The following is an 11008-nucleotide window of genomic DNA, read 5'->3' as shown; positions in this document are numbered from 1 at the left end:
ATAAAACACATGGGTGGCAGCCAAAATCTTAGAACAAATCTGAAATTTACCAGCAAGAGAAAGCGGCTTAGTGATCCAATAATCAAGCTTTTTGGTAATCTTTGTAAGCACAGCATTCCAAAGTTCCACAAGGGAAGCTTGGAAAGCAAAGGAAATGCCAAGAAAGTGAAAAATTTCTCCATAAGTAACCCATTTCCATTGGAATTGGCTGAGCCAAGGTGGAGCTGGAAAAAAAGACTGTCGGTAACAGAGCGTTTTATGCCATTGAATGGCAAAGCCAGAGGCTTGAAAAAAAGTGTCAAGACAATTTAAAGCATTTTTGATGTTTTCTTCATCTTCAAGAAGAGTAAGAAATGAATCATCAAGAAAATGACCATTGACTAACTGGGAGGAAGAATCAGGCAAGGAAATGCCACAGACCAGCCCTGAAAACATAGAGTGAGCAAGTAAATAACCAAAACCTTCAGCATCAAGGACATAAAGCGTTGGAGCTAACAGACAACCTTGTTTGATGGAACGAAAAATTCCAAAAGCTTCAGATTGCGAATTATTGATGGTGATGCAAGCATTAGCGTCACCAAAGAGCATCTCCACGGACTGAAGGAAATTGGGACCAAAATCCAGAGCCTGAAGCATAGCCAAAATGAAAGGCCATTCAATGCGATCATAGGCTTTAACAAAATCTATCTTTAAAAAGATAGCCTGTTGCTTGGACTTACGAGCCCATTCCATACCTTCCCAGACACCAATGATGTTGTCAAGAATATACCTGGATTTGATGAAGCCAGTTTGTTCAGGCCGCACAATTAGAGGAAGCATATGGCAGATTTTGAGGGAGAGCGCCTTAGCAATGATCTTATAAGACACATTTAGGAGGCTGATGGGCCTCCAGTTGCAGATGTCCTCAAGATCACCAGCTTTAGATATGAATTTAATATTGCCTTTATTTATAATCGCTCCTAAGCTTTTAGAATGGTATGCTTCAAGATAGACTTTGTGCAGATCAGGACCAATTTGCTCCCAAAGATGTTTGTAAAATTCACAGGGAAATCCATCACACCCAGGGGATTTGTCATCCGCCATGGAGTAAGTTGCCTCTTTAAGGTCTCGGAGGGAAAGAAGTTGCTCACAGAAAGCGCGTTGCTCAACCGTGAGGCAGTTTGGAGTAACAGTAATACACTTTTTGAGAGCCTCCTCCTGAGCAACCGAATGGCCCTGCGAAGCAAAAATGTTCTCATAGTGAAGAACAAAAGCTTGCAGGATGTCTAGCAGACTGGAAAGAACATCAGTTCCCTGTTTTATCTTTTTAATCCCAATATTGGCACGACAGGCTCAGAGAGCCTGGAAGAACTCCTTTGAGGCTTTGTCGCCAACCTCCAACCAGTGGAGATGGGCTTTGATTTGAGCTCCTTGGGCAGCATAGTTATCAGCAATTTTCTTTTCATGGCGAAGCTTGGCAAGCTGAGGTTGAAGATCCACATCAAAGGGGTTGAAGGTGAGCGCTTCAGAGGCTTTTTTGAGGGCAAGGGTGTTGGCTTCATAAGATCGTTTTCTAAAAATTGCTAGCTGATGCCTGTAGATGCGCAAAAAATGAGTCATTCTAGTAATGACATCATTCCACCATTGAATCCAACCTCGATGGGAATATGGACGTGGTTTCAAATTTTAGACACGTTGTATGTGGGAGATGGTGGAGGCATGCAATAACACAGACGTGTTGAGGAAGAATTGAGACTTAACCACTTTGGGGACAGCTGTTTGCCAAGAAATGCCAAAATAAATGGGGTAGTGGTCTGACAATGTCACATCTGTCAAGGGAATGACAGGTAGATCATGATCTTCAGAAAAATAAAAAAAGATTGTGCCGAGATCATAGCACGATCAAGACGTTTCAATATGCGGTCAGGACCGGCTCGAAAATTGGACCAAGTGTGCCAAGCCCCATTATCATGACGGCGGCTAGTATTGGGATCAAAGAGGCCCAATTTTGACGCATGTAAAACCAAGCTTCTGTTTCCCCAGCTGTCCAATGGAAAGGTAGAATACCATCTTTGTCAAAGGCCACTTCAACCATATTGAAGTCCCCACACAGGACCCAAGTAGCTGGCAGCAGGTTGTCAGCAAGCCAAACCCACATTTACGCCCTTTCCACAGCATCATTAGAGGCATAAACATTAATGACTCCAAAAGAATGATTGTTAATGGAAAGCAAAAGCCAAATAATACGGTGTGTGGGGTCAGAACCGTGCGAAATAATAGCATAATGAAGGTGAGGTGACAGGAGAGTAACTACACCACCTCGGCCTGCTCCATGCTGAGAAGAAAACATGACGTTATCCTACCAAATGATGCGGCATGTAGCAGAAAGCATGAAACCAAAAATCTTAACTTCTTGTAGGTAAAGAAAATCTAAATTCCCAAGTCTATGACGGGTATCCCGGACATAAAATTTTCTGGGGAGGTCTGTAAGACCTCGAACATTCCAAGAGAGGAAGTTCATGAAAACTCTTCCATATCATCCTCGTCCTCGAGAGAGGAGTAACTATTCTGCAAAAAGGTAGAAATCAGGTGAAAGTCAGATGAGAAATCGTTTGGACTTATAGCCTACCGTTTGACCCCTGATATCTCTGCACGTCCAAGAGGACTGCGAGAATGCCTTGTTGCTGGTGGTACTATGGAAGAGACTGCAAGAGGAGAACGAGCCCCAGCCAAGGACGAGGTCCTGGCGGCTGCCTTAATCCCCTGCAAGCCAAGAGGGTTTGAAACCTGCGAAATCGAAACCAGTGCAACAGAAGTCATTGGCATCTCTACGCTAGCAGGCGCTGACACTTCGGTGGAAGTAGGAGGAATCGCGGTAACGGCCGCATAGGATGGCTTGGGGGCCAAAGGATTCAAGGCAGGCTTGCCTTTGCGCCCAACAGTAACCCATTCTTCTTTTTTTCCTTCGACCTGCTTGACAAGCGTCACTTTAGGCTGGGGTTTGACCCTATGCGTGGCCAAAGGGCAATCCCTGATCTTGTGTTTTGCAGACTGGAACCTATAATAGGTATTAGGTAGGTTCAAGTAAGCACCTTCTGTGCGAAAGTTTGAGCGCCAATCTGGATTTCCACAGAATCCTTGAGTGTTGGGCCCATTTGCCGTTGCACCAAAAGCCATGGCTGTTAGTGAACATGGAACAACACATAATTAACCACCTATGGGCAGGGGAGCGCATCGCATCATCCAACAATCTCCCCCTCGATGCGCATACCAGGTGCTTACGCGGGTCGGGAAGGCACCGGGGAGATTTGAACCCATGACCAAGCCAAAACCAGGCTCTGATACCAATTGTTGGGCCCATTTTTCGTTGCACCAAAAGCCATGACTGTTAGTGAACATGGAACACCACATAATTAACCACCTATGGGCAGGGGAGCGCGTCGCATCACCCAACATTGAGATCTTTAGAAAGATCAACTTCAACACAAACACGCCACTGAGGGCGAGCATTAAAAAATTTCTCTAGCTCCTTGGTAACAACTTTGCCAAGGGCTTCGACAATAGACTCAATAAAAGGCCAGCAGGGCAAGGGTAGACTTGGGAATTCGACCCAAATAGGAACCCTAAGCTTTTTATCGTTCGAGATAGAGAAGTCTTGAGACCATTTCTGAAAAACAAGCAGAGAGGAACGCACAGACCAAGGGCCATTGGTAAAAATCGTGTCAGCTTGTGACGGGTTAGCAAAGCGAAATAATAAAAAACCTTTGGTAAGGTTTTGCACAGCGTCAAGGCAAACGCCATGAGGAGTCTAGCTTTTGTTGACCCATTCTCTGAGCATAGCTTCAGGGGGAGTCCTACCAACAAAATACTCTATCAAGGTATGTTGTTCTAACCAGTCACATGTAGCATCAAATTCTTGCAAACGAAGGACAATATCAGGATTACCTCGTGGAAAACCTTCAGGACAAACTTGCGAGGGCGTTTGTTCGGTGGCGGTGACATGGCAATCCAAAGCAGTAGTGTGAACACCAGAAACAACTGGTTCACCACTGGCCGAAGCCATTATATCCTAACCTAAAGCTCTCACAGTAAATGCGGTATGACAAGTGCCGACAGAAGCGGAGGGCAAGCGAAAGGCCGTACGCAAAAAAAATTGAAAGTTCACATGAAGCAAGAAAACCCTAGCAGAGCGAAAAAAAAACCTACATCGATTGTCCAATTTGAGAGTGAAGCTTGCGTACATATTGATTCACCATCTTTTAAGTGAATCGAGGTTCTTATTTTCAAAAAGGATACAAAATTATAATAGAACTTAAGAGTGAATTTGATAGATGAATATTCTTCGGAAATTAATTATTATGTAATACTTATAATATTGTATTTCATAATTTTTAAAAATTTTTATAGGACCTTTTTATCAGTCTGTGACTGCTACATTGTATTTTTTGTTGATTGATGATAATGTTTGTATTGTCCACAACTGGCACATTATATCTATGCTGATTAATTATGTATATTTAATAATATTTTGCAGTGATGGCAGAAGCCAAGCCAAACAGAAGCCCTGCAAAGGTGGGGGATATTATACTGTGTCGTACATTTCAAGTGACCCTAGATTCTGGAAGAGATGGCAAAGCAACCAAGACAATTGGTTGTTTCCTACAGTAGGATTGTTTTGGGAAAGCAAGATATGTTTCCTTAGTCTACTCTTGAAAAGACATATCTTTTCTTCATACTTATATCACACATTCGCCCCCAGCAAATTCCATCTTATTTATTTCCTTGCTAGGTAGTATCAAGTAGCTCAGTTAAAGCTACAAACGAAAGAGGGAAGACTTCTGTAAGTAGTACTTGATAAGAAATCTAAAATTTGGAGATTTTTACATAGTGACTGCAACAGAATATTAGAAAAAAGAGCAGAGTAAGGGAGGGCATGTATGAGATTGACAAAATGAGCTCCAAATATATGAGTTTTCAATAGAAGAGATGCATCTTTTTTTATAAAAGATGAAAAAGGGCCAAATGTTCAGGAAAAACAATGGGAAGAACATGTGCATAGTTAATGGGATTCTGAAAAGGAACATATCACAATAAAGTGTAAATGGAGAGAATGTTGACCTAAAGATAATACCGTAGAAAAAATATCTGATGCTGCATCTAACATACAGAGTTTATTTCATAAGAAAGAAAAGATATCATAGGAAGGCTTCACTTTCCTCTACAAAAAATATTGTCATTGAATGTTTCCTTTAATACTATTGATTGTGATGATGTATATCATCTTAACAGTGACATTTGGGCACCATTTTCTATCTAAAACCTAAATTGCAACCAATCTAAAAAGAAAAAAATAGTGTAACAATTGATTTAGGCAGTGAGACATACTCTTATATCTAATCTTGTCCTTTCCTCGTTTACTGTTATCTCTACTATATAACCTACAAAAACACAATAGACACAATTATTAAGTGAATCAAGATTTCTATCAACTAATAATTTCAAATGTTATTTAAAAACACTGAAAGAGCTGATAAAGTAATATTGTTAATAGTAAAAGAAATAAACCTTAATCTTCAAACTAGGTCTATGGATGTCCAATGCTTCGTTCAAAGTAGAAAATAGGGAATATGAACTAAATAAAAGCCTGTGGAAAGAAGTGGTTGAAATAACGATAACACCATAAAGTAGAAAATGGTGACAATGACGAAGTAGGTAAGATTAAAAGAGTGCTCGCAACTACTTGTTATGTTCCTGTTAAAAACATGTGCTATTAACATAATTAAGTATAATTTATTAATAAAAATGTATTGTTTAGTAATTACATTACTATCGATTGTTTGTAGAGCTATCCAAATAATTCATACTTGGATAATATATAATGCCATTTTAGTACTTATATTGTATTCTCCACTCATCAAAAACTTGATTACATTGAAACTTACAACATTTAGGACATGTTTATTTTATAGTTTTGAAAAGAAATATCAAAGTTTTAAATTGGGTGATAACTTTAAGAATGATGATGTTCTTAAGATTAACAATATAAACAGAATGTATTTAAAAATAATTGTACAAAATTAGCATGTTTTTTAATCTTGATTTTAGGACATTCGAATAATTGTGGAAGATTTATTATGATAATAAAATGTGTAACCCACATATAAGAGTCTAATTGAGCCAGCCAATAGAATCATAGAATAATAATTTTCAAAAATTATAAAGTTAAAAAATTATCATCTACTTTTAGGAAGAATTTAATATTTATATAAAATAAACAAAAAACTTAATTGAGATTGGTCTATCAAACTTAATTTAATAACGCGTTAACGTACAGAATACAAAAAATGACACAATAGTACTTAGCCTACCGACAAGTACTAATAGCCTACCGACAAGTACTAATTAGCCTACCGGCAAGTACTAATAATGAATAGTAATACTTTTTAAGCTTTGAGAGAATAAATTTCCACATTTTGGCTCACATTCATTTACATAAGGAGATAGACATGCATGCGTTATGGATGACTCATGGTTAAAATTAGATTTACGTACAATGAAACAAACTCATGTGGTGAACTTTAGTAATTATAAAGGTCAAAGTTTAAAATTAAAAAATAGCTTGTGGGTTGGTGAAATCACATTGTAATATGTTGATAGCTTTTAGCTTGGGCCATCTCAAGTATATGAAGGTAATATTAAAATTTATCAAACAAATAAAATATAAATTAATTTTGTAACAAATAAGAAAAACTATCAAATTTCAAGATTAAATATAATTTATTATTTTGTTAAGTATAATTTCAACTACAAAACAAACTAATTGATAAGAATATTTAACATAGTATTTAAGCCTTTGGACTTATTGGACAAGCTTTTAGAAATAAAAAAAAACAAAACAAAGCAAAACAAAATATAAAATATAAAATACCACCCACAAGAATAGAAAAAATCATGGAAAAAAAACAATCCTCAAAAATTCCACATTAAAATGAAAAGAGTGTCAAATATTATAAAACTTATTTAATAATTTTGAATGCACAATTTTTCACAAATAAATATAGTTGAAGTTTCATTGAAAACACAAGTAAAGTATAAGGGGACTAATAATTTTATTTTTAAAAATTAAATTTATTTTTAGTTAAAATATAAAAATTGTCAAAGGGTTATAGTTCTATTGATTTAGTATAATCGGTCAAACCTCAAAGACATAGAATGTCAATGTCTCTATATGATGAGGTGTTTTCATCAATATATATACCACATAATTATAATTATAAAAGTTGATCATAATAATAGTTGAGTTGATGATGCACTTAGTCCTTTGGTGAAACAATGAAGAATGGGGCTTCTTGCTTGTAGTACCTACAACCAAGGGTTGAATCCCCATTAGATCACTCTCTTCCGTAGTTCTTAATGGAGATTTTTAACCCTTGAACCTTGGTGAAATAGTGGAGCTTATTGCCTACAATACTTACAACCAAGTTTCAAAAAAAATTAAGGGCTTGGCCCTTTGGTGAAATGGCGGGGCTTCTTGTTTGTAGTGCCTACAACCAAGGTTCAAGTCTCCACGGGGTTGTTCTCTACTATGGTTCTCAATGGAGAGTTGTTACCCTTGAACCTTGGTGAAATAGTGGGGCTTGTTTCCTTTAGTGCTTACAACCAAGTTTCAAAAAAAATTGAACTTGTTAATGGGTTGTCAAGGTTAATCCTTTTGAGGAGAAATGAGATGAGAAATGAGATAGTGGGGAAAATGTGAGAAGGATGTGGGAGTGTTGGTTAAGACTTCACTTTGATGGCACTTCAAAGGGAAATGTGGGTTGCATTGGAACACAGTGTGCAATCTTAGATGTAGACAATAATATTTTGGCTCTAGGTTTGAAGTCGTTACTAGAAGGAACAAATAACGTAGCATAATGCTTGACAGCTATCTTTTCTCTATGAATGGCTAAGAAAAGTGATGGAAAGAAAAATCATCTTTTTGATGATTTTTAGATTGTGATTAATAGAATTATAAAGGTTAAGATTGAGAGTTGGTTGCAGGACAAGTATGTCAGAAGGATTTGAGGATTTTCAAACTAGTCACACTAGGCGGGAAGGGAATGTGTTAGCAAACAAGATGGCTAATGTTGGAGTTGATTTGATACAAAATTCGGAGATGGTGGAGGAATATAGATTTATAAATATTTCATCTATATAAAGTATAGTCTTTTAAATGATTTTCAATCTCTTCATTGGAAGTGACAATACAATTATGAGGCAGAGAGATTTGCAGTTTGGGCATAGGAGAAGGGGTACGTTTGGCAATTTTTTAATGTGGTTATGATTACAACGATGAAATGGCATCATTCCTTGTGATACAAGGAAAATTAGAGAACTTTCTAGATTTAGGAAGATTATTTAGTAGTTGCTCATTGTAAAAAAATATAGAGTGGTGGAAAACAAAAAGGGCGAGAATGAAAGCTAACTTTTATCTGTTGACGTTGAAGAAAAAGAAAACACCAGGATTCTATGGTGTAATCACACCAAGGCAGTTGGTGGAGGTGTTCCCTATTGATGAGGATGACTTTCTCAAAATTCTTTCGCAATTTTTTAAGAATGATTTTATTGGAGAGGAATTTTGTCCAAGGATGAATGTTGACATTTTGTCCTTGTTTTGTGCTAGGGTGATTGTTTTAGCACAAGACAAAGAAGAGGCAACATGGATGATTGAATTATGTGTTGAACTTGAGTGGTGTTTGGGATACCAAAGGTGTTTGGACTTAGTTGATATCAGGGTTGGGTTTCACACAATAGAGATGTTGTGGAGGCACATTAAAGGGCTAGTCGAGGGGGTGCAATCATTCATTATTTTCAGTTATGCACTGCCAATTTGGAAGAGGGTTGGAGAGGCAAGGAAAAGTTGGATGGAGTTGTTATAGTTCATGGCTTAGTGGTAGGAGGACTAGAGGAGGCTGATGGAAGAGTGGAGGAAGAAGCAAGAAGTGATGCAAATAAAGTTAGAGAAAGGAATACAAGGGAGATCCTAAAAGCAGTGTCACCTCCAAATCTAGGTAGAAAGGAGATAAAGATCAACATTATGAGTGGTGTGATGGTCAAAAAAACTAGGGAGGAAATATTTAGCCCTTGGGGTCACCATGTGTAAGCCCATGTGTGGCTTCATCATAGTTGCCCATTTTACTTAGTAGGGTCTATTTGTTTGATGTAGTTTGAATATGTGTCTATGTCTATGGCCAAAGGGAAGCTGTAAGTTTTCTATGTTGCAATATATGGATGGATAGGGTTGATCAAGGCATTAAGGCCTTTACTGTTGAAAATGTAAAAACTCTATATACAATTCTCTTTTGAAGAAATAAAACATAAATCACTTATAAAAATAATTGAGTTGATGATATCATTTATCATCGATTAAATAAAATTTAATTGGTGATAAGAAATTCTTAAATCTTTCATACTTGTAAATTTTTTTACATATTTTATAGTTTTGTTATTACTTGTAATATAATTATATTTTTATTATTTTGATTTAATTTCAACAAGTAAGTTCTATATATTTAGATAAATAAACTATGTCGGTGTGTTCGTTATGCTATATAGATTGCTAATGAATATATTTATATACTTTTATTTTTTAATTTTTTTGCTCAGTAAAAGATCATAGCCATATTTTATTTTTTCAATTATACAATCATTTTGACAATCTTTGTCCTATGTGGGCATCAATGGGAAAGAACAAAGTAAAGAAAACCTTCAACCTATGTAAGACTTATTCAATCTTGATACTATATAAAATTTCCATTCTTCATTGAGGTTTTGAAAGATTTCAATTTCCATCCTTAAGATAAATCTCCATTAAGACTTTCAATATAGTCATTTACATAGATACCCCATACCGACTCAAGGAGTAGTTGATCTATACTAAAGTAAGCTTCCTTACAAATAGTTTTGGATTCCTGATAAGAATTGGATCAGAATTGAGCCTAATGCCCATTACTTATAGTCCAAGTCAATTTTTCCATAAGAATTTGTCTACATTCCAACATCGAATTCCATATCTTGGATCCCTTGGGGGGATTTTTGACCCGAAGCATAGAAAATTGTTAGTGTAAATAATTATTTATTATTACACTTTACTTAGGATAATGCATTTTTATATTAGTTGTCATGTAGATACTTAGGAATACACATAGACATATGAGTTGTCTTGTTGACAACACAAGAGTTAGCAACTTATTAGAGTATATGGTGTCTACAACATCTCTTTATGAGATACACCTATGTAAACTTATCCTCTCATCATCGCACAAACTCCTGTGGTCAATGGAGGATAATCCACCTTTGGTGGACATGTGCTGAGTTGTAATCCTTATCTCTTTGTTGACTCCTAGTCATTCTAGTTGCCTTTATATACAAGCACTTCTAGTGTGTATTCATCTCATATCCAATCATCTGATATCCATTCTTATTTAGTCATCATTAATCTCTCTTATGCTATCTATTGAGCTTCTTGATCTTGGTGTTGAATTATTACCTTGGGCAAATTCTTGCATGGTATCAGAGCTATACGAAATTCTTACATGGTATCAGAGCTATGCAAAATTCTCACATGGTATCAGAGCTATACCAAATTCTTACATGGTAATAGAGTCATAGGAGTTTCATTGCATAGTTGCTAGAGAATTTATTTTTATTTTTTGCACATCAAGATTGGAGCTTGCTGGTGCAAATCAAATATTGGCATCATATTCAGAAGGTCAAAAAACCTCCAAATCAACTTTTGTTTCATCAAGATCGGGCATATGAGGTGAATTCTAGAGTCATTTATTTTTTGAGGTACGACGACAGTGATTTAGGGAAAATAATTATAGAGGTGGTTTTCAAACAATGATATCTTCCTCATACAAACTCCTTTTTTCGAGCAATTTTTTTTGTTTTGTTTTGGGGTAGAATTTCATTATATATACATTGGTGCAAGTTGTTTATGATATTTGTTCCTAAATTTTTTTGCAAATTTCAAATCCCAAATTTTTCA

Source organism: Cupressus sempervirens, chromosome 9 (genome assembly GCF_028749045.1).
Source record: "Cupressus sempervirens isolate cs-2001-9-10 chromosome 9, ASM2874904v1, whole genome shotgun sequence".
Lineage (NCBI taxonomy): Eukaryota > Viridiplantae > Streptophyta > Pinopsida > Cupressales > Cupressaceae > Cupressus > Cupressus sempervirens.
The sequence above is the reverse complement of the archived record's forward strand: the minus strand, read 5'-3'. Positions refer to the sequence as shown.